At 34.3% G+C, this 24,474-nt stretch overlaps 1 protein-coding gene across 41 annotated transcripts in view; it reads right to left on the minus strand.

Moving 5' to 3' along the window:
- Positions 1-24,474, minus strand: part of PTPRD (protein tyrosine phosphatase receptor type D) — a 2,065,421-nt gene that overhangs the window by 1,967,991 nt on the left and 72,956 nt on the right. The window lies entirely within an intron of this gene.

Here is a 24,474-nt window from a genome sequence, read left to right on the forward strand (position 1 = left end):
AAGGTAAAAGAGAATCAAGGAGTCAAGCTGTATGGATAGTGGCTTCATTCACCAAAAGAGGGAGACATAGGAAAATATTTTGGGAGAAAATTGTGAGTTCAGTTTTATGTTATATGGAGAAGATGATTAAAAAAGACAAGTGCAAGTTAAAAAACAAATGCCTTTCAATAAACTTGGATTTCAGAAGACAGATCATTCTGGGAAATGTAGATTTTAAACAACTTGGAATATATTCATGTGAAGGCACAAGAGTAGGTATTACTGTAATGAGCGTGGGTATGAAGAGAAGATAATGCAAAATATAACCGTGGAGCTGAACATATTTAACGGTATGTAAAGAAAGCACATTTCATGAAGGAAAAACTAGGAAGAGGAGTCAGAGACACAGGAAGAACACCAGGAGACAAGATGCCAAGCAGGAAACAATGGGATGTTAATAAGGAGGTAGTGAATAACCAAGACTATTAGATTAGTAAAAAAAGAGGACTCTGCCTACCTTGACAGAAACCATCCGTACAATCAAAGGACAATAGGACAAGTTACATGAATAAATAATAAAAATTAGAAATTGGAGAAAGAGGGAGAGAGGGAGGAGGAGGGGGTGAGGGAGAGGAGAAGGAGAGGGAGAGGGAGAGGGAGAGGGAGAGGGGGGTGAGGAAGAAAGGAGGGATGGAGAGAGGGAGGGTAGGAGGGACGGAGGGAGGGAGGGAGGGAGGGAGGGGGAGAGAGAGAGAGAGAGAGAGAGAGAGAGAGAGAGAGAGAGAGAGAGAGAGAGAGAGAGAGAGAAGATTCTAAAAAACTGTGACACGGAAGAAAGAGAGCAATGATAGTTGATAGAAGGCATATATCAAATAAAGTTAGTTTTTTGTAGAATAAAGGCTCTTAACCACAGGTAATTGCTACTGGAAAGGTCCTCAGGAAAGGGTTGTAGATGCTATGAAGGGAGATGCTATGAAGGGAGAAAAATGCTTGCTATATAATCCACAGTTACATGTAGAAAAATTAACCTTAGATGAATAACTTCCATTTGATTTCTATTTAAACAGAAGGCAGGAATCAAATATGAATGCAGAAGTACTTTTATCTGTAATAGTAAGTCAGGCTTCAATTTTATCTTTGAATAGAAACTAGGGTAATTTAATGAGACGGAAAGTGGAAATGGGGGAAAAAGTTGGTAGAGTAGGGACCTGAGGATTTAGGTAAGGTTTCAAGTAGCTATTAAGAGAAAATGCAAGATAGATGATAAAGATCACACAAAATAATTGGTAGGTGTATTAAGGAAAAACCTAAGGTTGGAAACCAGGATTTAGAGCTCTGAAGTATAAATGGAGAAGGGAAATCTTTGTATTGCACTGGAGTTGAAATTTTCCATATGGTAGAAAAAAATAAAGAAAAATAATTTGAGGCTACTATCAAGATAGTTGAAATGATCTCGGATAGATAGATATGAATTTTGTGAGTGATGCAACTAACAGCTTGGGAGAAAATGGCCATAATTGTGTTGAATGGTGAGTCATCAGAGCCACTGAAGTCGACCTGGTGGAAAAATTGTTGGGAAAAAGACTGTCACAGGTGATAGAATATTTTCAGTTGACATTAGTGAAGAATAGAAAGTAGCCAAAGACTCAGGTGTATGCGATTGTTTCTGTTGTTGTTATCGTTTTGTCAGTGCTATTATTTTTATTTGATTTTGTAAGTTTGTATGTGTTTCAATAAAGCCTTAATTTTAATGAAACTATTGTTTGGAAGTTACATAATGATAATGCCAAATGTATTTTTAATTATTGTTATGAGGAAAACAGCAGTGAATAATTAAGAGAGTAGCAACAGGACGTGAACTTTTCTTGTAAAGGACTCAGATTTTAGTTATGGAAGTAGAAGAATCTGAAATGAGGTGAAGAAAGTTTATTATGGAATGAGGTTTCAAGAACAGAGTGGAACTATTTTGAAGGGAGAAGAGAAAACAGGTCTGGGAAGGATCAGCAAATAACAGGCATCAGGGAATATAATTCGCAAGAATACAATCTCTATGGAAAATGTGGACAAGTTAGTCAGTATAGACAGTTACCAAATCAATTCATTTTGTTCTGGGCAAATGGATGGATCGTAGTTTTCAACTCCTCTGAAGTTAGTCCTGTCCAACTGATTTGCCTTGACTAATGTAAGGTGAGGTAAAGTGATGCATTTCACTTCCTGGTGACTACTTTGAGAGTCAATGTATTATTTGCTATGTCCTATTTCACTGTGATCAATGATCTGGCTCTCCTGGACAACCTGTATTGGACACAATGTGCAAATGAAATCTTTGTATGTTGACTTAAATTACTAATATTTGAAGGTTCTTAATTCAGCATAAACTAGTCTTCCATATTGAAACATTAACAAGGACAGTAGGATGAGTCATGATGTCCACAGAGTTTTAAACACTGCAGAGCTGCAGTGATAAATCTACCTCAAAGAAGGCAGGACACAGAATCAAATGATAATGATCCCACAATGCTTACAGTAGCCTCTTTGTAAACTCTGTAGATTATCATAACACTAGATTTTTATCTTTGAGCTCAGTTGGAATAAGCATCAAGATATAAATACCTGGTTCTTAAAGCATCTGAAATTTCTACTACTAGAGACACATTTGTTTAGGGTCATCATCTGGAAGACATGTGTTTTTTAAATGCAAATTCTTCTGGGAACTAGAATAGAAGGAAGTATTATATGAATTCACAAGAAACTGTTGATTATTTATCAGATTAACTTTCTTTTGAAGATGAAATAACAGGGCATTGTTAGCACACAAAAGGTAATAGATTGAAATCACTTGAAAATTAACCAAACCAATAGAGAACAGAGCTTTCCTCAGTGCACACTTTCTTTAACTCCATCTGTAATCTATAGGTCTTTCAAAGCAAAAGTAATTCTGTTACACTACTTTGTACCCTGCACCAAGTACACAATAGGAAGTAGAATCCCAACAGGTGCATGATGCTAATAATAACATCTTCTCAGATATGAATCCCCGTGAACTTTGGGAAAAGAAAAACATGATCTCTTTATGTCCCATGTCTGTTAAAAAATGCTAAATATTAACATTACTAGGTATCTATTGTCAAAGCTCCTGTGATCCACAAACAAAATTATGCACTACTGGGTGTTGTATTGACTTAAAAAAGTAATGTATTTGGTAATATTGGCTATTGCTAGCTAGAAGAACAGGTAAAAATACAATGTAGGTGCTATGGTCTCATGAACAATGTTTTAAATCTCTTTATGCCTTGAGCATGATTTGAGGGCCATTCTATTTTATCTCATTATTATTTTTATATTTACAAATTTTCAAATCAATAAAATATAACAAAATATTCTGTATAATGTAATTATCAGGACTCCAGTAACATTCTGTGTAATATATGTGAATATATCCATATCAAGAGTTATATCTATTATCTATCTATCTATCTATCTATCTATCTACATTTTTATGACACTGCTCTTTTATATATGATGGTATTACAGTTGTTGGTAAGGGTATACTGCAGACAGATAGAGGAACAGAGGTGAGGGACTTTGTTGTTCAAGTTGGAAATGTTAACACCAGTAATCCCTTCCCGCATGAATGAATTTTTCCATTTCTAAGTGTTTACACTTTGGGTTTAAAATGTGTGTTTAAAGATGCTGTATAGATTGATAACAGAAAGTTTTACTGTTTTATATGCTGAAAGAGATCAACTTGTTCGAAGTTACAGAATTTTAAGATAGCTTGGAGTTTATTGAGTTTTCTATTAATAAAATAAACAGGTATATATTCCATAATCACTTAGTAAGGAGGTGATAGAAATTTTAGACAGTTGAAGAAACTCAATGACCTCAAACTGAAATCCACTGTTCTATTCCAGTAAACAGAACACTATAGCACCACACTTGAGTAACTGTGACTGTGTGCCTGACAAATAATTTACATTTGATATTAATAATGAGACAATTAAAAGGAAAGAATTTCATGATTTTAAAAAAACACACAATCAATGTCTTTCAATTACTTACCAGAGATACTAATCACAAATAATGTTTTACTAGTAAAGCTGATGAGTCTGACATATATTCTTGCACATCTCACTTGCAAAAACTGGTGAATCTACTTAACATATCTATTAATTAGGTACAAGTAAAGACAAATAAAACATTGTAAATGACAATCAGTCCATTGAAAAACTGAGTGTGAAATAAAGACATTTAATTTCATTTCATCAAATTAGAGTAACAAATTAGAAGGCAATTGTGTACAGATTCGTCAACTTTAAAATTTATGTTTAGATCATTAACATTGTCTACTTTCAAACTGGGGACTATCATGGTAATTCAAGATTTTTAAAAAAGGCATTTCATAATAATTGAAATAAATCCTTTTCATTACTACAAGATAATGATTGGAGCAAGAGATCTTGCTAATTTTCCTTTCTTTGGATAGATCTTTTTGTCTAATGGTCAGAAGAAATATGAATTCTTATTTCTTATTTTCAGCTAGCTCTCACCACTTACCTTTCAGCTTTCTAATACTACAAATCCAACACTATATCCACATTGGCAGATGAGAAACTTCAACAGGATTCCATACAGTGAAATCACTTAGATAACTCTTGAGGACAAAATGGCAATGTAAAAATATCCTCTAGCAGCTTTGCCAGTATACAACAAATCTAGATCATTCTATTCAGCAGGAAAAGTTATTAGAACTCTCATTTCCTCCACAAGAAAAGCAACCCCACAAAATGGAATGAGCTGTGAATTCTCTTTTCGGGAGGTGGCATGCTCTAGACATTCCACTAAAGATATGTGCACTATGACTAAGATTACACAAATCTGAAGATTCAAAGCATGTTACAAAAATGAAAAGTTTCAAACATTTAGCACTTAACTAACATATGCCAAACAAAGTACTTGGTAAAATTTAAAAAGGGTATAAATAAAGCCAGTTCCACTGTAACAAGCTTCTTGGAGTTTACTGGAATTGATATTAGCAGATACTGCCTTTTTGATCCATAAATATACTATATGTACCAGTAGAAAAGGGGTGTGTATGTATGTGTGTGTGTGTGTGTGTGTGTGTGTGTGTGTGTGTGTATGTGTGTGTGTGTGTGTGTGAGTGTGTACTAATAAATATAACATTGATGGAACAAAGAGAAATTAAGTGTGAAATGTACAGCTGGGACATGATTTCAACCAGCAAAAGATGTGGTATTCCTGACTTACTACCTCTCCTATTTCTTCTCCATGAGCTGTGGACACAGGACAAAGAGTGCCATTTTGGAGCTCAAAACACTAAGGGGTCTCTGAAGTAATTATTCATCCCCAAACCATCACCAGGGACAATGTCTGCCAAATCTCTGAGCAGTAAAATGTCAGGCTCCAAATACAAAGCCATAAGCTGTGTGGCTTTGGACATTCACAACGTCCTTCTCAGTTGAGCTTAGGTATGATAATTCAAAATTTACACAATGCTTATGAGAGAGTCTTTTACATTAAAGGCTGAGAAAAGTTGTTGCTATTTTTAAAACACCCCTCACCACCTGGTATAGTTTGCAAAACCTTGAACTTCCTGGAGAAATAAAACTACCTGATTAGTTATCTATGCCAGAACGTTTGAAATCTGTACCTCTGAAATCGGGACAGACAACATCAAATACTAGAAAAGACTGATTTAGGGAAAGAATCTTATAACTGTGAGGCACAGTGACCAAATGGGAAGTGCAGACTCAACCTGAACAAACATATACTTCAATTTTGATTTACTTTATATGTGATGGTATACATTCAAATGAATTTCAGATATTTTCCATATTTTTCAGCCTAAGAACCCTCAATCTGGATTATTTTGAGCACAGTGGAATTGAACAAAATTAAATTTTTTAAAAATTTAAATAAATTACTGTTTTAGAGTGCAAATACATCAGGCTTCATCTAAAAAGAGTATTTCCCAAAAGAAGATTTAGGTGTTTAATCATAATTTTTATTAATGTTCTGTGAGGCAGCCTGTAAATAAGGACAGAATATGAAATACTAGTTTAAGATCAATTTTTTTGATTAAATACCGCTCTTACAGCCAAACACCTGTTTCATGGTTGTTGCATGTATAATTAATGCAGCCTAATGAACATGCTTCATCAAAATCTCTCTGTGGTTTAAAAATAAAATCAGAGTGGTTACAAATTAGGACATTTAAGAAATATACAGTAATGTTTTAAAAGCACATCTCATGGCATTTTAGTTGAAAAGACAGTATGCCTGCATTGACAAAGTCCTCTAAGGAATCAGGTAACAATTGCAATGCTTTACCACAGCTCATTACTACATACAGAGGTTCATTTCATCAACACTCTTGTTGCCAGCCTAGATCTCCTGAAAGTATGCATATTTCCTGCTTGCCTTGATAGATTAGGTATCAATGACAAATCAGCTGTCCCCAGCAACACTTATTCTCCTAGCTCAGCAATTCTGCCACTGTTCCTCCCTCAGTCTATTCTCAGTCACGCTCTGCAGTTATAAAGAAGGCATTCATCCTCCTGCAAACAAGCCACATGTTAACTCTTTAATATAATCAAGCGGAGAGAACTACAATACAAAAAAAAAAAAAAAAACAGGGAAAAAAAGAAAAACACTTCATAACCCCCCAATATTTTTCTAATATACTTATCTGTGTGATAAATAAATAAATAAATAAATAAATAAATAAATAAATAAATAAATAGCCGTTGGCTCCAAAATATCTGCTTACAGATAAAATTTTATGAGTCCATGGATTTTCCTTATGATTCCTCTAAAAACTAAATTACTAATGTGCTCATTATTAGGATCTAAAAGTCAAACATGCTGATAATTTTGATTTCAGGTGAAGTTAATTATACATGTATAGATGCCAATGAATTCTGTCATTTAACTAATAAAATGGAAAATGTCCTCTCAAAAGGGAACCCTCATTCACTGTTGGTGGGGCTGCAAATTGGTGCAGCCACTATGGAAAACAGTAGGGAGGTTCTTCAAAAAATTAAAAATAGAATAGAACTACCTTATGACCCAGCATTTACACTCATGGGTATTTATCTAAAAAAAATCCAAAATACTGATTCAAAAGAATATACACACTCCTATGTTTACTACAGTTCTACTCGCAATAGCCAAGACATGGAAACAACTGAAATGTCCTTCAATAGACAATTGGATAAAGAAATTGTGGTACATTTATACAATGGAGTATTTGTCAAAAAAAAGAATGAAATCACACCATTTGCAACAACATGGATGGGCCTAGAGTATATTATGCTAAAGTGAAATAAGTCAGACTGAGAAAGACAAATACCATATGATGTCACTTACATATGGAATCTAAAGACTAGAATAAATGGGCAAACAAAACAGAAATGGACTCATACATACAGAGAACAAACTGGTAGTTGCTAAATGGGAGGGGATTTGAGGGTTGGGTGAGAAAGGTGAAGGGACTACGAAGTACAAATTGGTAGTCACAGAATAATCAGGAGGATGTGAAATACAGGATGGAGAATAAAATCAAGAATGTTGTAAAGACATTAGGATGTCAGGAATGTAGGGTGTCTGATGCATACTGGACTTCTCGGGGGGATCAATTCATAGATTATATAGATGCCTAACTACTGCACAGCACACATGAAACTAATATAAAGTAATTTCAAATGTCAACTATAATTATATGCACACACATACACACACACACATATAGTCACAAGATGTAAAGTACAGCATAGGGAATATAGTCAGGGGTATTATAATAGCTACTCACAATGTCAGATGGGTAGTAGACTTGATGAGGTTATAACTTTATGAGGGGTGTGAATGTCTAATCATTATGTTGTTTTGCACATCAGAAACTAATAAATGATAAAACTAATGCCCTCTCAGTGTGCTTGGGGTGTCACAACAAAATACCATAGGCTGGGAAGCTAGGAGTCCAAGTTCAAGATCACAATGCCAGCATAATCAGTGTCTGGTGATAACTCTCTTCCTGACTTGCAGGCAGCCACCTTCACACTGTTTACTCATATGGTCTATCGTCGCCACGCATGGAAGAGAGAGGGGGATGTATAGATAGGGGGGCGGTGTGGGGAGAGAGAGCAACAGAGACAGAGTGAGAGAGACAAGTGTTTCTCTTTCTTCCTCTTCTTATAAGGCTACTGCTCCTATTGGAATAGGACCTCACCATTATTATCTCATTTAATCATATTTACCTCCTAAAGGTCCTATCTGCAAATACATAACATTGGGTTTAAGGATTCAACATATGAATTCATTTGGGCAGGGGGAAATATATAGTCCATATCATGTCCTGAAGCAACTAGTTACTAAGGTGCAGGTGACATACCCATATCTACCAAATTTACATAATTTTTTGAGGGGGTCAGTAATGCATCTGAAATAATGCTTGCAGTATAAAGGACAGACATCTTGTTTACATAAAAACATGCAAGAACATCCACTTTAAAATGAATTTTACATTGAACTTTTTCTATGAATAAAAATTATGAAGTACAAATTCTGATATAACTCTCATTCAAGCAGATTTTTAATTGGTTCCAAAATCCACTTATTTATTATTTATATAACAAACATTTTACACACATATCTAACTGGAATGAGTAAAAACTTATAAAAAATACACTCATATATGGAAAGATAACATATTATAATGTGTTCAGATACATTTACTGAATGCCTATTGTGTAGCATACCCTGTTCTAGGAATTTGGCATATAATAATGAACAAAGCATGCAAGATTCATTGCCTTTATCGAACATACATATAAGTAAATAATGTAATGACTTATGCTAATAATCTAATGAAAACTTTGATGTAATACTAAAAAAAAATCAATTAATAAGTATCAAGTTTCACACTATGAGTATTCATATTTGTGCATACTAACTATCCCTGCCTTCCGTGAAATAAGTGAAAACATATTATTTAGACATATTACTCTAACCATTATACATGTCTAATATTCTTATCAAAACTATTAAAAGCATCACAACTAAGGTTTCAGATATAATTGCACTTAACATTCCTAAATCGAGGGAGGGTGTAAATTAATGGCCTGGATTTTAGAACCTGAAGACGGGTTTGAGACCTGGCTGTTCTTCCTACTACTTCTGCAAACATAGATAAGTGCTTTATCAAGAAGAGTCTGTGTCTTCATCTATAAAATTACAACAATAATATTTACCTTATAAGATGTTGTAAACTTAAATGCATAAGGTTTGACCTATAGTTCAGTGTACAATAAAATCTGCTATTACTAATGTTTATCATTGAAATTGAGGGAACTACATGTGAAGCATACACATCTCTCTATGTAAAACTTAATAGAAAAGTAAACCTTTCCAAACACCACAATATATAAAATAAAATAAAATAAAAAAATTAAAGAAAATATAATTTGATTAACAAGCCAGATCCTTCATGGAGTCAATACCTGATTTTGCCAAGTCTTTTGAAGAAATACATTTTTAAGAGACTATATATTACCTTTTGAGGGTACAGAGTTTCTTTACCATTTGAACGTAACATATATTGATGCAGTTGACTTTTTTTCCCCTTTAAGTGGAATTTGTCTATATCCTGTAATCTGTAATCTCACTTCTCAAAGCAAGAAACCAATTCATGGACAAATACAGTTGTGTGCTGCATGAAGACAACCACGTTTTGCTTAAAAGGAACCGCATATATGACAGTGATAAGACTATAATGGAGGTGAAAAATTCCTATCACCTACTGATGTCATAGCAATCCTAAAGTCTTGGGGAAATACATCACACAAATATTTACCATTGTGTTACAACTGTCTATGGTATTCAATACATGCTATACAGGTTTGCAGCCTAGGAGCCATATGGGAATTTGTCACCCCAAAATATGTTTCTTTGGCATAAGGATTATTTTAGAGTGGTTAATTTTATAAAACAGCAGACAGGGGGGAATCTCTGAAAACCAAGTAGAAGTTACCTTTTCCAAAAGACATTTGTAAGGAAAATTTCCATTTGTAAGGGTGTCTCCCTAGTTATACCAGGAAGAGGGGGATGACCTTATTTGTAAAGATTCTTATCAATGCCAAAGGCAAAGACTTAAATCTGTATAAACACCTCACCCTTGTTTACTGTGCTTTTCCTGGTAACCTCCTGTAATTGACTCCCCCCTCCCCAACACCTTTTGTTTTCAACTGAAGATGGTATTTAAGGTGCTGGCTTTAGCTACTTTCCTGAGTTACTCCATTTTCCGAAGTCTCTCCCTGTATACAGGAGGTATATACAAAATTAAATTTTTGTTTGTTTTCTCTCCTGTTAATCTATCTTTTATTACAGGAATGTTTCAGCCAAGAACACAGAAGGGTAGAGGGGAAATTATTTTCTCCCCTATAGAGCAATAGGCTGCATACCACATAGCGCAGGTGAGTAGTAGGCTATACCACATAGGTTTGTGTAAGTATACCCTAAGAACTTTGCACAAAGACGTAATTGCCCAAGGACACATTTCTCAGAACACATCCCAGTTGTTAAGCTGCTCATGACGGCACTAACAAGCAATTTCCAATTAAATTCACAGCATAATATTGGCTACTTTCCTTTCTCTTTGCATTAAAATTTTTTTCATGTCAACATTTTCAAATCCTGTAACCATACATGAGTTTAAATGTAGAGGTAAAATGGAACGCCAACTATAAGATGATAGTAAAATAAGCAAAGTCACTGTAATGTCTTCTTGATGGGCACATAACAAGATAGATTAGAATACTAGCACTTATATCTAAAGTCTCTTCTCTGCAGGCAAATGCTTCTATTTGCAGGGTAGCAGTCTCTACGTTCAATCAACAAATACTGTCAGAAAGAGGAAGTATTAGTTATGACAGCTGTTTGATTCCAGCAGAACAAATGCAGTATATAAATCCAAAGTATTATTTAACTCCCCAGCATTCTATCAGATTTGTCAAACCATGTAAAATACTGAATTTCTAAACATCGCCTAGTATTTCTCTTCACAAATTTCAAAAGAATGCCTATATTAACAACATTAAAAATATCTGGATATGTTCCTATAATAGCTGTTGGTTTAACCTGATGCTACAATGCAAATAATGCCAGGTAATTTTCCCTGCTTAGTTTTGGAACCCTAGTCTTGCTTAGAAAACTTCTTGTACATTCACTATAAATATCTATCTATGGGCTGTGAACGCACCAATGACATGGAAGATTTCAGGACATAACCTGCAAGTCTGTAATTGATGAATAGCCTTCTAATCACATAGCTTTAGTTTGATGTAATTTACTTCTTGCTTTAGGCAGTCTCTTTATCTTACCACAGATTCTTGAGACAGATTCTTGAGGAAACAAATCCAATGCTAGAAATGATATTACAAGATCATGGATAAAAACATTCTCCCCACATCACACAAAGATGGAGGCAGCAATTTTCAAAAGTCAACGGTCCACAAAGATTTTCCATTTTTTTTCCCCAAATAAATATCCATTGGAGAATTCATCTGCCATGGAGTCATCAGCTGATTCTTCCTTTCTGTCTTTGCATTTATAGTTTTTCTTGTGCCACTACAAAAAGTAAAGCCTACCTTTCAATCATCCTGCACTGAGTCAGTGCCTTAAGACTATGCTGCCCAACACAGTAGCCACTAACCTCATCTAGCTATTCAAGTTTTAACTAATTAAAATTAAATGAGGTTAAAATTTCTATTCCCACATTTCAAATGCTCAGTAGACACATGTGGATAGTGGTTACTGCATTGGACAGTGCAAATTAGAATATCCCCATTGTTACAGAACGTTCTTTGAAAAACATTGTCCTAAAATACAAAGACCTGGGGGCAGAATAAAGGACACGAGTCCTTTATTTTGACTAATGACTAAGATTTTAAGAATACTATATTTCTTTCAGATGAAATTCTTTTGGCAAATAAAAGAGCATATATTAAAGGAGGAAATGATACATAATTTCTGACAATCAAAGCTTGGACACATATTTTGAAGTTGGATGATTATGAATGTCATATTGATGCGGGTGAATATATCATTGGATACATTTAATAGAGACGTAATAATAAATATTTTATCAGTGCTGGAAATTATACATTCATTGCCACTATTTCACCTTATAAGGAAATTGACAGATTTCAAACTAGAAAGTACAAAGAAGTAGAAAATTTAAAAATATATATTTTACTGAATTCTAGCAGAGGGAGGAGGTGGGGGATTTGAAGGGTGCTATTCAAAAATGTCTTCTTTGGTTTTCACACTAGAAATAATCCCTTACATCCAATCTCCTTATTCTAGGTTAGCTTTCACTATCATCTTAACCTGTGAATAGTTCTTCAATTCTCTTTTACTACCTTCTATATAAAAGACTCATCCAAATTTTAAGGCAACAATTCTTTCCTTGCTTATTTACCAGTAATAGGGACTGAGGTTTCCTTATATTTACAGTACCCCCATACAAGAGGAGGTACTTTTACTGGTTGTAGACCGTAAGCGATACAATCACCAAGCAAACCTCAGAAAGAGGGAAGTGGCTAAAACAAGCAGGTTATACATCTCTCAGAAGAGGTCACATGATCTATGTGTTAATCTTGATTGCAGATTAGCAACCAATGGAGGATCTCGGATGGAGAAATCCGTGTTTTACCTTCTATCTTCAATGCAGTTCCTCAGTTCTACTATTTTTCTTGTTTCTCTTTGCCCGTTTCATGGAAAGTCTTACTCAATATAAACGCACAATTGAAAAGCAACTTTATTTACTTAACATAGCTCTCTTGGACTTCAGAATAACAAATTAGATGAAAGATAAATACAATTGGGAAAGGTGTTATTTATCACCAGGCTATGGTGTGGACAGATAGAAACTAAAAATAAACAATTCAATTGATTCCAGTCTGTGCCATTTCTCTTCCTATCTTTAAGTCAGGTAAATGTGCTCGAAAGCCTCCGCATATCTTTCAATAAAAAAACATGGATATTCCTGACACAGTCTACTACTAATTCCAACAAGAACAGAATCACAAACAACTGAAAGACAGGACAGTAGGTAACAGTAAATAGTAACACATTTGAGGAGCCTATTTTTAAAACACAAGAAGTACTGTATGCAAATAATGCATCCATTAATATGCAAAACTTAAGTTTTGAAGCATGAGCTATTTCCATATACATTAGGCAAAATGGAAGAAGACACAATTCCAAAGAAAACCCATATATACTTGTTTGTCATCATATAATATAACAAGCATCAGGATTAACATATTCTGAGTAATTTAAAAAGATAGACCACACTGGATATGTAAGTGATTGGAAAGTGAAAGAGGAGCTACATTCAAGAATTTTCCCTAAAATTCAATCAAGTTTAAGGGCTACAAATATAATCAATATAAAAAAAATTCACTTTGACATTTGATTAATATTAACTGGAATCATTTACTTTTTAAGTTCATATAAAATGTAGCCATTATATCAGAAGATAAAATTGCATTTAATAATAATTACTTATGCATATGATTTATTCTGCCTGGTTCAAGATAATACATGGACATTCAATATCTATAGCATTATGAGATAGAAAATTATGTGTTTCGCAAGTAAACAACATTGATTGTAGTTACCTTGCTTTTATTATACACCATATTTTAAATTATCCATAGCAATTAGGGACAAGATTAAAACCGGAAAATGAAAACTAATTATGACCCAACATTTCCATTAATTCCATGTCCTTCTCCACTAAACCATGACCAGAGTTCCTTCTGATCACACCTTGCCACATAGACAAACAATGGAGTGAAAGCACTGTGAGGGCAGCCATCTGATTCAAATCTGTGCAGTGAATCCTGCTATACTTCGCCCAGCAGAAGACTCCCTTCCTTCCTTCCTTCTTTTTTTCCTCCTTCCCTCCCTGTTTCTCTCCCTCCCTCCTTTACTCCCTGCCTCCCTCCTTGCCCACTTCCATTCTCTCTCTCTCTCTCTCTCTCTCTCTCTCTCTCTCTCTCTCTCTCACTCTCTCTCTTTCTTCCCATTATGATGACTTAGAGAGAAGCAGTTAAGAATATGGACCCTATAGCCAGACTTCCTGGGTCTAATTCCCAATTCTACCATTTACCTGCTATACATTCATACTTGCATTATTCAAACTCTCCAAGCCCCATTCTCCATGTCAGTCAACCTACCTTCTAGAGTTGTCAAGTGAGAGGATGAACTGAGATTAGACATATAAGTACTTCAAAGAGTACCTGACACAGTCAATGCTATATTGTTAGCTACTGTTATTAATGTGAAGCTGTCTCTATTACAGAATTTACAAGAATATATTGTAACATCTGTTGCCACCACAAAAATATCAGCATATTTATAAAAATAAGTAAATAGTTTCCTAAAATGTAAAATGAAAAACATAAAATTTATATAATTTGTCCGAGACTAGTCCAATGGCTAGCACATACTGACAACCAATACTTTCTAAATAGCTGCCTAAATCTATTATCTTGGTCACCAAATTGGTGTATAAAGAAAAATAAGTTGGCATAGCATTCATCCCATAATTTAAGAGTTAAATAACATTGAGAAATACTTGACATTTGCTTCTAGTTATGGGTGTTGGATGAGTTGTAGCTTGTGAATTATTGTGAAGTGGTAGAAGAAAGGTAATCTGAAACTGATGGGAAGATGGACCATCAAATGTGGATGGGCTTGTCCTATAACACAAATGTCCAACTGACGTAGTGGGCCATGCTTGAAGTATGTGCAGGTGTACGTTCTGTGTATTCCTACATGACTTGATCCAACAGGAGGTCGTTTTCTATGTTCACTTAGTGTTTTTCCAAAACAAAATCACACATAAACAACCACATCATTGTTATGCTCAATTAGTTCCCTGATGTATTAATCACATTGGAATAAATTTGCATTTTCAAAAGAAGTATTATAGCAGCAAAGCACTCAATTGTAAAGTGGAAAATGCAATTTTATAGTGGATAAATCTGTCAGATGCCATCTTAACCAAGGGATGAGAAGTAACATTGTTAATAATAGGACAATTACAATGCATGCCATAAAATTTGTGTAATAATTGATTTCTAAAATACCCCCATGACTACATGAACACTGTCCGTGCAGATTTTGTAAGACCTCTGTTACAACCCACTGTTGTAATGTAAAAATCCCTTGTATAAAAACTACTACATACTTTTTTAACAATCTTGTACCAGAAAGTCTCTCTTAAATAACATATATTCCTAAAGACAGTGATAATTATATAATACATACTATTTTTCTTTTTTCTTTTGTTTGTGAGGAATTTCAGAACACAAGGTAATACATAATAACTATAAATCTCATAGGCACTATTTTTCATTTATTTACCTGCTCCTGTAGATTTATGGCTCCTAATGTAAATTTTCAGAAATCCACCCATCCATAAATACATCATCCTATACTAAGCAATTCATTAGGTATGGACATGAATACTATCCTCATACTTTATCCTTATTTATGGGTGAGAAAATCTTTCTGGGATGAAATTCATAGTCATATATAGTAGTCATATATACACAACTATCTCACTGGGTCCACTTTGTTGATTTAATTCCATTGTATTGGAAGCAGTTTATTCTGTTTTATTTTTGTGGGTTTGTTTTTATCAGTAACACATAAAAGATTAAGATATGTATAAAGTTCATATTATATACTTATAAATATTATATATTACACTATATATGTGTGTATATATATATATACATATATATATATATATATGTATATATATATATAAATCAGAATATGATTCACACCAACCTCACTCACTGCCTTACTATGCATTCAAATATATAAATATTGGGGGATTAAGAGGTTTTCCCTAGAATTGACAGGCTTGTGTGAATGAATTATTAAATAAAAAATATTTTCATTATTATATTCAAGGCCACATTTTATATGCAATTTCATCTGAACACTAGTTTTCTCTCTTGGAAACACTGTTTTATAAGCATTTCATAGTATGTAACAATAATTTCATGATTTTTCGATAGGAAGTTTCATTTCATTAAAAATGTGTATTTAAATATTTTTCTGTGAACGTTTTATTTTAATAATAATGTGAAATACATTTTTTCCTCAATTCAGAATATATAGTAAAATTTAGTTTTATTCAAAACTCAATCCATTGAAAATTTAAAATCTCAGGAACTCTTTTACAACACATTTTATTAAAGTAAACCCTTATGGTTATCAAATTGTTTAAAGCTGTATCAGCTCTGTATTGTGAAGAGATTCAAAGAAGGCAATACTCTTCCCTAATTGGGGTACATCTTTTAAACTTTAATATCAGGGTTCGAAAAAGATGTCAAAATCATACCATAGGACTATCCTCCGCAGTCCAACTTAAATTATGGCATACTTAAACTTATATTAGAGAAATGACTCCACCATCTCATATTAAAATGCAATGATTTTGCCTAGAAGAAAACAGATTCCCTCTCCTACTAATTATCATGATTTTTTTTTACTTAAGTTTAACTTTGTGTTACCAAATTTTACTTTTTAGTTGAAGTTATGATTTTGTTTTTGAATGTGCTAATTTAGACAACATATTTGAAGACAAAAGCAAATGTTTTGTTATGAGCTTTCTGAGTTAGTGTTTAAATCCCATAAACCTAAATATGTGGTTAAAATTGTTCAGAGGCATTTAGATACAAATTTCGCAAGTGGAAACAAAACCTTAACACAACAGGACAAAAGTTCTGTTTAATTAATTCTTGTTAGATAGGCATACACAATGTATGCTCTTCAAGGTCCCCAAGGAAAATGATGCTATCTACTAAGAAGAAAAAAGATGACAGATAATTTTTAATTTGCTGTTAATCATCTACATTTCCTATTCAATTTTGAGAGGAAACATTTCATTTAATTACTCCTCTCATTATAAATATTTTCCACAGTGATTCAGTTGATAAAAGTTTTCTGACTCTGACTGGGCAGATGGCAGAAAAGTGGTGTCTGATCCCAAAGGAACTATTTGACCACTGCAGTAAAAGAGCAATAAACAAAATAACAATATTGCAGCCCACTTCAGTTTATGTCGGCAGTCAGCTTTTTATGCTGTACAACCTTGAAATAGATGTATGAGCTTTGCTGCAATAAACAAAGAGTTGTTTACAGCTTAGGGATGGCAGGTACCAACTCTGGACTGGAGCTTCAGCAGACTGACTGTCAGGAACTGACTAATGTGAAGAAACATATTGTGGGTTTTTTATGGAGAATATGTTTTATAAACCTCAAGGGACCATTTATCACAAATTCATCCACTCTGCAGCAGATTGCTGCTTTAATGTTGAATGCCGGATTTCAGTCAGGCCCTTAAGTAAATTTAAAAAATGAGAAAAAAAATTCAAACGCTATTTCGTTTCTGTTTGCTTTTTCTTGATGATGATTCTTAAATTTCACCAGAAGAAATCCATTTTCATTACTTATTATCTCCCTTAAACAAACTAATATTTTATGATTTGGAACAAAGTCATTAGAAAATTTACATCTACTTATTGTCATGAGCTATTTCAATTCCATTTATTTGTGATCCACTCAGCCTGCTGTATTCCAACTTCTTTAAAAAGAAAAAAAAAAAAAAAGTACCTACCAATGATACACTTTGCTAATGGGCACAGAAAAATACACCTTATTTTGTATGCCCCTAAAGTGGAATGATCAAAACACCACAGCAAGGATTTGTATAGTCTTGTTTTTTTGTTTGTTTATTTTTTTGTTGTTTGTTTTTCTAAGCTAATAACTAAAGCCACAGGGATATTTTACAGTGATATCATGGGTGGTAACCATTAAATAAAAATAGTAGATTTGACTTTCTTCATTACATATAAAACCTCAGTGCAAGGAAAACAGCAATTTGTCTCAGTAATAAGGAAATACTCGTATGCAGAGCAACTTGAAAACTGGTATCTAGCATAATGTCAGCAACTCTCTGTGCTGTAAGTGAAACCAAGCATACGGTGTAATCTGTCCCAAGATACCCTTTTACCTCTTTATGGCCTGTATTGTCACACAGTGAGAAAGCTGACATAAGTTCCACACAGGTGTGTTTGTCTTAGTACTCAAACAGTTGGTTTTTGGCTTCAAAAATCAAACACAAGGATTTCTGGGAATATTAACAGTATTGAGAATATAACAGAGTTTTTCAGACAGTGGTTACAAATTCTACACCAGAATCACTTGTGAGTGGGCGGTTTGGGGTGCTAGGTAAAAGTCTAGATTCCTGGGTCAAACCCTAATCTATATAATCAGAATTATCCAGGGGTGGGTCCAGGGAATGTGTCTGTATAGTAAACCCCTCCTATTACTGTTATCCACACATAGAGGAGAATTATTGAAGCAATGAGATAGGAAAGCCCATACATATAGTTATCACACTACCTGTTGCACAAATATTGAACATTTGAAAGTTGAAAAATTTAGAGAAATTCTTCTGCAACTTGTAGAACTTAACTGGTTTATTTTACTTCCCGCTTTTTTTCTCTTTCGTCCTTCTCCTTTGAAGATTTATTATGTTCCAAAACTGTTGTCTGTTAATCATGAGAATACAACTTGTTTCAAATGAAAAGATAAACTAATTCATGGTTTTTATTATTGTCACGTTGCATGTGAATTTGATAACAATGATTTAAAAGCAAACTTAAGAAACTTCCCTATCTTCCTAGCATTTGGCTCTGTTCATTCAAATGACATCTGGTACAAGTGATACAAAGTAGAGTCAGAAATTTCCATCACTGCATCAACATTTTGTTGGAGCTGTCCAGTTCTGATGTACAGAATGTACACCCCACAATGGGTAACTATTCTTTTCCTTCTCAAAGCAGAATGCATTGCTTGCATACACATAGTCCTAGGGTACGCTGCAGAGAATAGAAAACTTAAGCAAAAAGTCTCATTAGAAGTGGAATTAAAAATTCAGAACCTCTCTTCTTCTATCTAAGGTTTGGAGGTTACCATACAAACGTGCACTATTTTATGATTCAACCAATTTTCTTTTAAATCTAATTAGTTAATGACAATGCTTTATTTCCAGCTATTAGAATTTCACCTAAACCAGCAACTGATAGGAAATCAGTGAAGTATTTCAAATGAAGTTCTGAAAGCCTGTTTTCCTTTTGGACTACCTTAACTTAAACTATCTCAGAGCTGAGTTGGGCACTTCTTTTCCAGCCCTGGAAGTGTCCTTTGTGAGATGAACAGCTTCAGTTCCTTTTTACAGAGAAAGGATTCTAAAGAGAATAAGAAGACTGTTGTCACCAAATAAATAAAAATCTATCAGATTATAACTACTATATTAAGAAATGTGGTCTAAACAAAACATGTTTATATGACAGGGTTTAAATATCGAACTGGTTTAAAAGAGTTTATTCTAGAGCTGACATAATATTTCTTACAACTCAGCCTTCTTCAAATACCAATTTGTTAATATCTGCGCTAACTCCAAATTTTGTTAAGGATCTCAACATTGCATTTTGTTTCCTATTTTTGTTTCCTGTTGAACTGATTCTTGCTGCTGTTCATTTGTGATGTTGTATTTATTTCTATAATATAACATCAAGTATGTAAAATAAAATTGGCTGGGAAATAGACAGCCGTATAAAAATCGGGCATTAATCTAAACTAAACATTGTCAAAAATGAAACTCCAATGATTTTTATAGTCTCTACTTCAACTCTCTTAATTCCAATTGTTATCCTTTGTGCAGTCAATTCATTGCCAGTACTTTCTCCTGTGTATTAACCTTTATGTTTTTTTTTTACATCTTTCCCCCACAAACATTAGCTAATATATCCCTTTTTCCTTCAGTGAATACTCCTTCAGTAAGTTTTTGATTATATAATATATAATACATAAATATGTAACTATATAACATATATACACATATATGTATGTATATGTGTGTGTGTATATATATATGTGTGTGTGTGTGTGTGTATATATATATATATATTTATAATGTCCTGAATTTATTATTTTTATTAAGTTTATCGGTGTGACATCGGTTAGTAAAATTATATAAGTTTCAGGTGTACAATTCTATATCACATCATCTATATATCACACTCTGTGTTCACCACTCAGAGTCAGTTCTCCTTCCATCACCATACGTTTGATCCCCTTTCGCTCTTCTACCACCTTTCTCCCCCTTTACCCTCTGGTAACCACTAAACTATTGTCTGTGTCTATGAGTTTTTGTTTGTTTGTAATATCCTAAAATTATTTTATGACCTAGTGAAAGTATCTTTTGAAACAAGATCCTACATGTCTAAACCAAAACAATAATTTCATGCTCTTCATTTCTGTATGCAAGTAATGTTGTGTAGAGCAGTATAGTCACCAGAAGTGATAGCCAGACCAGCATCCTTCGTGTTACCTGGAAATACGTTAGGAATACAGGTTCTTACTCTCCAACCCAGACTTACTGATTCAGAAATTCTGAAGGTGGTACCCAGAAAGTTGTGTTCTGGGCTTCCAGACTAAAATTTGAGAACCTATAGTGTAGAACATGGGTGTCCAAACTGCGGCCCGCGGGCCAACTGCGGCCTGCGATCCATTGTTAATTGGCCCGCAGCAAATTCCAAAAATATATTTAGTTTACTTAAATAAACCAGGTGAGGCAATATGTACTTGACCTCGAGTGAGTGGCCCGGCTGTTTGTGTATTTTACCGCATATGGCCCTTGGTGAAAAACATTGAAAAAAGTTTGGACACCCCTGGTGTAGAATATAAAACCATCATCTTTGAAGTCAGAAAGAACTGACTTTGAGTTAGGCTTTTTGTGTGATCTTAAACAAATTGCTTAACCCATAATTGTCCCTGCTTGAATCATAATGTCCATCCATCACCAATCACTGAGGTCAGATACATGGCCTAGGTCTATGGTCAGATCTGATTGGCCTATCCTTGATCGTGAGCCTAATATTGTGTTTCTTTCTAGTAATGATCATATTTTCCCATTCTCCCCATTCTTCTTCTAAGCATGTGTGACCATTTACTTTCTTCCAGATTTGGATCAAAATCAATTATTTTCAGGAAGCTTTCCTTGATTAATCTGTGCCTCTCTGAACACAATTTTACCACATGTGAAAAATACAATATTTTATATAATTATTTTGTCATTATTCTCATGCAAGTTCTCCTATCTGATTGATTTCTTGACTAGCTTATAAATTCTTCTAGACAGGAACATTAATTTACCCGTCTGTTCCCTCCTGCATTTTGTGAAGTGCTACATACATAGAACAACGATTTAACAAATATGTTTCATCTTTTAGATTCCAATCAAAATCACATAAAATATTTCAGATGTCATTGTAGTTGTTTTTTTTTTTTTTTTCTCTAAATGCTTAACATATTTCTGATTAGGTTTTGAGGATATGGATCTCATAACTGAATGTCCTGATGAATATTTTGAATATATACATTCCCCCAGACTATATTAAATGAACTCCCCCTATTTGATTTTCTCAGTTAAAGTTTTTTTTATTAATACAAAACTTCCAACAAAGTAGTACTAAATATAGTGAGAGATGATTTATTTTGAAAATAGTATTATATTCATCTAGAGAGAAACAAATTTACAGTTGACTACTGGTAGTGGTAAACAATTGAAAGCTTAAATAAGGTAGTGACACAATCAGACTGCGATTCAGAATACAAAGAACAAGTCATGAAAGCCCCAATTAAGCCATTCCTAAAAGACCCCCAAGAGTTTCGTATTTCTTGAAAGCAAAAACATATAATTTCTCTTCTTTATGTCAGAGTAATCATGATACGAACATAGGAGGAAACTAAATTTTCTTAAGAATTTTCCGAGACAGTAATAAGAGATGTATGCTTTCAAATATTAGCTACATAAAATAAACAAATTATATAACTGTTTTTGAAGTAGTGACTAAGAGCTCAGAATCTGAGTAAGTTGTTCAAGTTCAAATCTTGACTCTTTAACTCACTGGCTTGCTGATACTCTCTGGATCTTAATTTGATCATCTGTAAAATGAGGCCACCTCATCAGGTTATTTTGGAAATAAGATGAGTTATTATTCCTAGAGTGCTGAGCACAATGCTTGGCACACGATACATGCTCAAAGAGTAGAAGTCATTTAGTACCATCTTCAGTCTCATCATCTACGTTCCCTTCACCTCAACCCCATGCATCCCACTCAGTTGCACAGGCATTCTCCAGGGCACCAGGCTGTGCCCACAGCCACAGGGAGAGAGTTTTTGCTGTTGGCTGCTTCTCAGGTCAGAAGTGTCATTTTCTTCCATAGTAATGCAACGGTTCCTGAGAACCAGTAACTTCTCTTCCTCTCCATACTGATCTTGAACCTATTTCTAAAGGTGGAATTAGGGACAATCTTTTCAAGGGAAAACATCATTTGAAAGCATCATATTGTTTATCATTGCAGTAGAGTTAACCCCATGTTTCATGTTTTACTACTGATAGCTTTCAAATCCCACCACTCCGTTTCCCTTCCACTCCAGGTATTGGCAAGCTGATAAGAAAGTCTGGATACTCCCTCTTTTGGTGCCTGCTTCAGGTTACTATATGAAAGCCCTGGCCGGTATGCATATCACCCCTGATCTTGGTCCCACCCCCTAAACACCATAAGCCCTAAAGAAGTAGCTTTTTCCTGTTCTCTCTCAAGCCATTTTCAGACCTGCTTTGGAGCCTCCATGCTTTTCCCAGAAAGCTGCATTATGTGAGTCATAAAGGCTTTCACCAGCTCTTGGTGTGTGTGTGCCATCCTCAGTCCTGACATTCAACCAAATTGTGGATGAAGGGTTTATATCACTTCTGTGGAGTATCCACAAATATTATCATTGTATATCAATTACACAATAATTACTTTGAACTCTTTCTGGATCTCTTCATGTTCAGACAAACTAACTCAGTATAGTTTAGCAAACTAGGTAAAAATATATACTGTTCTTTTAAAGTAATGTGAATGAAAATGGAGGTTAATAATAAATCTAACTGAAAGTAAACTCACAGGGTGATCTGATCATAAGTTGCTAACTGGGCAGGTCATGGTGGATAGGAACGATCATAACCCCTCGTCTATAAACAGGTTTATTTTTGCCTTAAGCAAGCCCTGCCCATTGTTCTCCTGCAGCTAGGTTAAGACGCCTTTGAAATGCCATAAGTAAACCTCATTTTTCAGACCCCTTGGAGATGGGAAGCATAACTACTCTCAAGGGGGCACGTAATTTTGTTAATTTCCTATAATCCAATCCCTGCCTTGCTATTTTTCATCTTCATGTAACCCGTTCACGTTCGCTTCTTAATTCAAAATATATAAAAGAAACTACCAAACTGTTGTTCTCGAGCATTTCATATCTCGTTTCTTGCAATGTCGTCAATTTGGCCCAATTAAACTCTTACTAAAATTCTCTACATGTTTGAATGTTCTTACTTCAACAGTAGTGTTCAGGGTGAAAGTCAGTATTTCTGGGTCATCACCCCCAAATACTTACAATCAATCAGTCTGAATGTGCCTGCAAAGAACACCTGCAATCTATGTGAATCATATATAAAGCGGGGGAAAAAGGAAAAAAAATGATGGAAAGTTATCTTTTGCATCCCTTTTTCTATGGATACTTTGGTAAGTTCTAGGTTCAGAATTTTTACCAACATGGCTATAAATATTTCATTTTCTCTTGATTCTTCCCATCCATTAGTATATATTAATTTTACATTTTACCTTAATAGATTACAAAGGGCTTATATTAATATCGTAAGCCTGAAAATAACTCTGTAAAATATTACGTTGGCCTATAGCTTCTGTGTCTGGTCCTAAGTTCTTTAACAACATAAGGATTTTCTTCTTCCTTAAGAGGTATTTATGGATAACTTTAAGTAGCTTTGTCCTAAATATAATTCCAATGACTTTTAACTAAATGAAAAGCTACCTGATTTAATTCTCTTTATTCTTTTGATGTAGGAAGAAAATGTCAATATGATTTAAGGAAAATAAAAGATAATGATGGTGGGGGGAGGGCAGCTAATCATCTCCAGAGTAGACGGGATTTCGTCTGAGTACAATCCTTTGCAGTGAATTGTGGGGTGTTAGAGGGTATGGAAGCAAAGGACTCACTTCAAATATGAGCAAATCCCTCCCCCCGTCCCCAAACTCTTCCTACGCTGAACTTGCCATGAGGCAAGAGTTGCAGCCTTATTCCAGTTGCGTTATAATAAAAAGTAAAACAAAATAAAAGTAACCTCTAAAAGCTAAAACTTGTAGAGTGTTTCAGATACACTTGTTAAGGTAGTATATTTCTCTGCTCAAAAATATTCTGTTTAGTTTTTGTTTGTTAGTTTTGTTTTTAAGTAACCAACTTTAAAAGCTGAGATTGAGATTTGGC

Source organism: Rhinolophus sinicus, chromosome 16, assembly GCF_057876585.1.
Source record: "Rhinolophus sinicus isolate RSI-liver-muscle chromosome 16, RSI-T2T, whole genome shotgun sequence".
Lineage (NCBI taxonomy): Eukaryota > Metazoa > Chordata > Mammalia > Chiroptera > Rhinolophidae > Rhinolophus > Rhinolophus sinicus.